Raw genomic sequence first — 6,609 nt, forward strand, 5'->3', positions numbered from 1 at the left:
AAGGAAGAGAGGTGAGGCTTTCCATAAACTTGGTCAACAGTTTCAAACATAAATACAATCTGATAGGGATTTTATTTGATTTCCTCCAGTTCCATATGGTGAAAAAAAGGATTCAATGAGAGGAGATGGCATTCACCCATCCATTTAAAATCAGTGCTATATTTCCAACGGCTAAAACAGTTACAGTTGCACTGTTCATTACTTTGGAAGTGTCACATTTTCTAGTATGACAAGACGTATTATGGATGGGGAGTTTTATAGATGTGGAGAAATCTCTCTCAAAGTTGTTTATTTGATTTTCTCCCTTTCTGCCTCTTTGTACTTTAGCGGCCAACCTTGGGATAATGGGATTACTTTATGCCTTCCACATCAGGCTGTGGATGAGTGCACAGAGGCCACTGGCAAGAGAAATAAGATGGCTGTAAAAATGCAAACGTTAGAAGTTAAAAAAGGTGCACCCAATAACTTGCCCTTAAATTTAAAAGGAACTAAATGAGGAACTTCTGGACAATTTATCTTACTGTTTACTGATAACAAGTCACTTTGTTTTTATGTGCTCAGTCTAGTATTCCATAATTTATTTGAAAGAAGATGAGAAATAATGTAGATAAATGATGAAGTGTCAGGGTCTGACACTCTTAAATGAAGCTATTATGGTCAAAGAGAAAACGTAAAACCTGCGGCTCATTATGAGAGTGTTCTACTTGTCAGTTAAGTGAAAAGGCCTGGAATGATTTCCAGTTTATTTGTCATTGCAGTTATTAAAGCTGTCTTTTTGGTGCCATGAAAATGAATTGAAGACTTTATTCGAAGTAAATTTGTACTAAAGCTTTCAGATGTATCTTATGTGAGCTCAGTGAGGCAGGGAAGCAGCTTAAAAGCTGAAATATTACAAGGAGACAACTACCAAAGTCTTTGAAACACACAGAATACATAAGTGCCAATAAATGAAGTGTTTTTTTGACTAGGAAACAAACTTTTGACTGTCATAATGGAATAAGATTGGTAATGGGATATAATACCTACTAATTGTTAGAAGATATTTTATCCCTATGAGGAATTAATTGTCTACATATTATAGCAACAGTTCTACCAGACTATCTTTCTTACTATTGATTTCCAGGAAAGGTTAAAGAATGCATGATTTTTGATAATACATACTTAATAAAACTCAGCAAAAATTAATAGAATAAATACATCATAGAACCAAAAAAAGTTTAGTATTTTTTGAGTAATAATAACTGCTAAGCTAGAATAATAACCTCTTAAAAACTTATAACGAAAGAAGTTCAAAAAACCTGAGTAGTGTACTCCATTTTCCTAATTGAATTATTGGACTGCAAAAGGCTGCATCTTACTACAAGAAATGATTATTGACATTTTTATCTTACAGGGCTCATCTTCAAATACCTTACATCCTTGCTGAGGTGTGAGAATAACCTGTACTTTAGCTTATGTTAGGAGAAAACCTAATCAGATGGACTATTAACATGGTTGAGATGGATTCTTTTTAAGCATTGAAAAAAATTGACCATTTGTTTCCTCCTTTCATGACTGAGAGGTCTTTGCTGTTCCCTTGTGCTACTCTGGGAATCACAAATGTTTTTTGCATTGCTTAGTTATGCTTTTTGAAAATTAAGAAGTGGATATTAATAGGGATACCTAAAGAAAAACTGATAGACTATATCACCTCACCACATTAAATAAGAATCACTAAAATGAATGTTTTATTTCAGGCCCAAGAAATCTCCCAGTCATGGTTTCAACCGTTTATTGTGGATACTACAAATATTTGACACATCTCCAGGGTCAGTTTACAAAGCAAATGAATTCTGTATCATCCTCAAAGGTGATTTTTCAGAGTTTCCATCAGATTTTATAGCCATTTTCAGTGATATTGTCAGAGTAAACTGTCTACCAGGCTCTTTATTATATGCCTTATTTTCAGGCATTTAAATGTGCAAAACTTCTCTTTGAAATCAAATTTGTTTTTATATTTGGAATATTTGAAATATTCCTATAGCTTTGATATTCTAATAGCTACAAATCCCAATGCTGTAAAAATAAATGCTTTACAAAATCATAGCTGTGATGTGGCAGTGAAGAAAGTTATACAACATAGGAATTGCTAGATAAAGGTGTGGAGAGTTTAGATTTAACCTGTTTAACAGTCAGATTGTGTTTATACTCCCATTAAGTTTTGAAAAACAAAATGGTTGAATTAAGTTAAATAAGCAACCATTTTGGAAAAAAATTGACTAATTATTTGATTCACATATTAGTATTAATGCATACACATCCACCTTTTTTTTTTTTAAGACAGAGTCTCACACTGTTGCCCAGGCTGAAGTGCAATGGCGCCCTCTTGGCTCACTGCAACCTCCACCTCCTGAATTCAAGTGATTCTCCTGCCTCAGCCTCCTGAGTAGTTGGGATTACAGGTGCCCGCCAACACATTGGGCTAATTTTTTGTATTTTTAGTAGAGACGGGGTTTCATTATGTTGGCCAAGCTGGTCTCAAATTCCTGACCTTGTGATCTGCCCGCCTTGGCCTCCCAAAGTGCTGGGATTACAGTTGTGAGGAACAGTGCCTGGCCACATCCACCTCTTATGTGTAGATACATGGCATAATGTCCTTATGTTTTTAGCCTATTCAGGTTTTTGTTAACCGTTTAAGGAAGTTTTATTAAACCAAGAATTTCATAATCCATGTTATATTACCTTGCTTAGTTACCAAGTCTGTTATTTAAAACAAAACTGACATTCTGACCTATCCCAGTTAAGAGTTACAAAATTAAAGGAATGCTTTAAATTTTTGTACTTTTCTGAAAATTTTTTTTTTCAGGGTCCGTAAAACATTAATTTGTTTTTAAATTTTACTGTATTTCTGTGTTTTCTTATTTTGTTGTTGTTTTCAAATCATAAGTAATCTAGGACTAGTAAGTTTGCTAGACTCGGTATTTGCTCAGTACATAAGGTTCAAAGTTTGCTTTCCTTATTTTTGTTTATATTTTGTATCTTTTCCATAATATTTTAGTTTTTGATATTCAGATATTTTTCTCTGTTGAAACACGTTTTTTTGTTTTTTTGTTTTTTCCGTGGTCCTTGATCAATTTTAAGCAGTTGATACACCAGTAGCACTGTTAACTCCTTTCTGGAGCCCCTTTAGCATGGGAGGCTTGTAGTACAGCTATAGCTTCATCATGACAACAGAGAGACTCTGGAGACTCAAGCATATGAAGAAGTTCTGAATTATCAAGCTCCAACAGCAAGAGTAATTTTACCAGCAAGAGTAGGGTGTGTGGCTTGAATAAGAGGAAAGAGTCGTTCACCTAACATCTGCTTCTGCTGTTGAAGAGGGGCAGATGCCAACATGGAAGCAGTCAAAAATTTTTGACCTTGGACATGAATAGCAGGCTGCTTGCCTGGTAATCTGTGGATGTGCATTAAGATGCTGCTGAAGATTGCAAATTCCTGCAACATATTTGTACTGTGGAATGATGTGGACAGCAGGAGTGGACGCAGCAGTAGCAGCTCAGGACATGGACCCATTGTCTGTATTGATGAGTTAGCAATACACTGTGTGGACATGATTGGTGGAACCTGTGAAGAAGCTGGTCTCAGAGTACTAAATGGTGGTCAGGAGCAGCTGAGCAGATAGCACAAGGCATATTTTGGAGTGGATGAGGTCTGACACTCTGAGTTGCCCAGGGAGGACTTGGTCTTAGTTGAGAAATTTGGCCAGGAGGAAGTATGCAGCACGGTTCTGGGTCTGTGGGACAGCTGCCACGAAGTAACCCAAAGAAGGTGCTGGCTGATAGGAGTTGATTATAGGGTAGGGAACAGCTCATACACTTGCCATCTTCTGCATATATTGGTTAGTGAGGTGAGCCAGGAGCTCTTTTTTGTTCTTAGCTAAAGCTACATACAATGGCTTGCTGGCACAGTTTTACCGTTCATTGCTGTAACTGCTTTAGTGGCTTCTTCTGGGGAGGAGAAACATACAAAACCAAACCCTTTGCTGCAACCAGTGGCCTCCATTATAACATTTGCACTAGTGATTATACCAGATGGAGAAAACTCTTTCTGGAGGCGTTCATCCTCAATACTCTCATCAAGATTTTTCACATAAACGTTAGCACTCTATCTTGCTTCATCTGTTCAAATTTGCACTTAAGTTCTGTCTGCCGTTCCACTTTTTTTGAGCTTGCCCAACATATATTTGATTTCCACTGAACTCCTCTCCATTCATCTCATCCATAGCTGTCTGTGCATTTTCATTCCTTTCAAAGCTTACTAATTCAAATCCTTTGGATTTTCCACCATCATCAGTCATTACTTTCACACTTGAGGCAGGTCCAACCTTGAACTTGGAGCTAGGGCTCCAAGTTCTGCTTCTTGTTCTTTAGGAGACATAAACCGACCAACAAATATGTAGAAACCATTTAGGAGTATCCCATCCATTTTTTCAATAGCCCCTTCAGCTGCTTCCTGTGTCTCAAAGTGTACAGATCCACAGTCCTTGGAACCATTTTCATCACAAACTACTTTAAAGGAAAAGATGTTACCAGAAGCAGAAAATGCATCACACAGTGCTTTCTAAACGAATTTGTCCTGATTTTAAATGAATACGTTGCCTCTTCCACTTTTGCACAGTGATGGATCGCGCTGAGACCACAGGGCATGTACCGGCTTGCCCTTTATAACATCAAAGTTCATGGCGGCCAGAGCACGCTCTGAAGGAAGCTCACCTACTGTAGCTCAGGGAGCGGCGGGTGGTCTGGTCCCTGCAGACCCAGATGACGAGGATGGGCCCGGGCTGAACTTCTCGTGGGGCATCGCTTCGGTCACGTCGGGGTGCAGGTCTCCCACGTACAGCGAGGTCATCGGGTAGCTGGGGGCGCTGGGGTTCATCGCGGCACGGCTGCCTCTAGGGCCACGGGCCGCGACCCTTCTGTGAGAGGAGGAGAGCGACTGCCGGGCCGGGGTCCAGGAGCGGGGGGACAGGAAGCAAGGGCACGCGCTGAGGGACAAAAATATCCGAATCGGAAATGAGTCACCGTCCACAGAGCGAGGTTGCTTGGCCGCCGCTGGCTGCCGGCTCTCAGCTGCCGGCGAGGAGCGAGGGTGTCGGCGACCGGTGCCGGCAGCTGGAAGGCCTCTGTCTCTTGGTTCCTCCTTGAGGCTGCTGCAGGGACGCAGGCGGGGTCGGTCTTGGCTGCGTCACCGGGTTGTTTCATAAAAGAGGAAGAAAAAATAGTAAGTCTCCGGCGGAGTAGATGCTGATTTTGGGGGAAATTCTGGGGGTGATTTTTAAAAGTTTTTTTTGAGACTTTTCTTAATTTTCTTTTTTTCTTTTTCTTATTGCATTTTAGGTTTTGGGGTACATGTGAAGAACATGCAAGACTGTTGCATAGGTGCACACGTGGCAGTGTGACCCAACTTTTCTTAATTTTTTTTTTTTTTTTTTTTTTTTGAGACGGAGTTTTGCTCTTGTTGCCCAGGCTGGAGTGCAATGGCGCGATCTTGGCTCACCGCAACCTCCGCCTCCTGGGTTCAGGGCAATTCTTCCTGCCTCAGCCTCCTGAGTAGCTGGGATTACAGGCACGCGCCACCATGCCCAGCTAATTTTTTGTATTTTTAGTAGAGACGGGGTTTCACCATGTTGACCAGGATGGTCTCGATCTCTTGACCTCGTGATCCACCCGCCTCGGCCTCCCAAAGTGCTGGGAACTTTTCTTAAATTTTTAATAAACGCATGTTGTCCGCAGCCTCAGCACTAAACGCCAAGGAAAAAGGCAATATTCAAGTCTTTACGTCAAGTTAATTAGTTCCTCTGATCAAATATATTTTATACCGGTTTACTTACTTAGTATGTAGATGTCAAACACTAAATTAGTTGCATGATAAACATTGCAGTTTCTCTTTTCATTGAGCTCATGGAATAAAGAAGGAGGCAGAATCATAAAACATACGAAATGCGTATGAAATTAAGTGCAATTAAAGGATGGCATAGGAGTTCAGAGGCGTCTAATTTAGCTAATGCTTGTAGGCAAGGAAGGCTTCCCAATGGAAAAAGCTTCCTGACCTTGAATATTGAAGAAGCATAAGAATTGACCCAATAAGATTCTAACAAAAGGATCCTACCTGTATGTAAGTTTTCATAAACCAACAATCCCACCTAGCCAGTTCCTTTCTTTTCACGACACTAGGCCAAATTTCTCTGGGAGAAAAACCATTAAGCTGCTTCTTCCGAGACAAAACACTTAGAGTCAATGTGGGACTCTAGCCAAATTACTAATAGGGAGTTTAAAGCCTATTGGGTTAGAGATGATTTGCTTTCTTATAAATAGCCATATTTATAAGACATTTTTATATTTCTTATAAATAAGAAATATAAATTTCTTATTATAAATGTTTATATTTCTTATAAATAGTCATTAAAATCATACTAATTTCCCTTCTTTCTCTTTATAAATATGTATTCACGATGCCTACATACAGAATTAACATGTGGATATTAAATGACAATGGAAAACAATAAATTTAGAAATATACCTAATCTTTTACTGTATAAGTTTACAATAAGCAAACTTAGAAATAATAGAA

General features: G+C 39.2%; 1 pseudogene; it reads right to left on the minus strand.

Moving 5' to 3' along the window:
* Nucleotides 1–3,115: 3,115 nt before the first annotated feature.
* On the minus strand, nt 3,116–4,914 carry LOC105732769 (polyadenylate-binding protein 1-like; annotated as a pseudogene).
* Nucleotides 4,915–6,609: the final 1,695 nt, after the last annotated feature.

Source organism: Aotus nancymaae, unplaced genomic scaffold (assembly GCF_030222135.1).
Source record: "Aotus nancymaae isolate 86718 unplaced genomic scaffold, 86718_ANA_hifiasm-v0.15.2.pri h1tg000029l, whole genome shotgun sequence".
Taxonomy (NCBI): Eukaryota; Metazoa; Chordata; class Mammalia; order Primates; family Aotidae; genus Aotus; species Aotus nancymaae.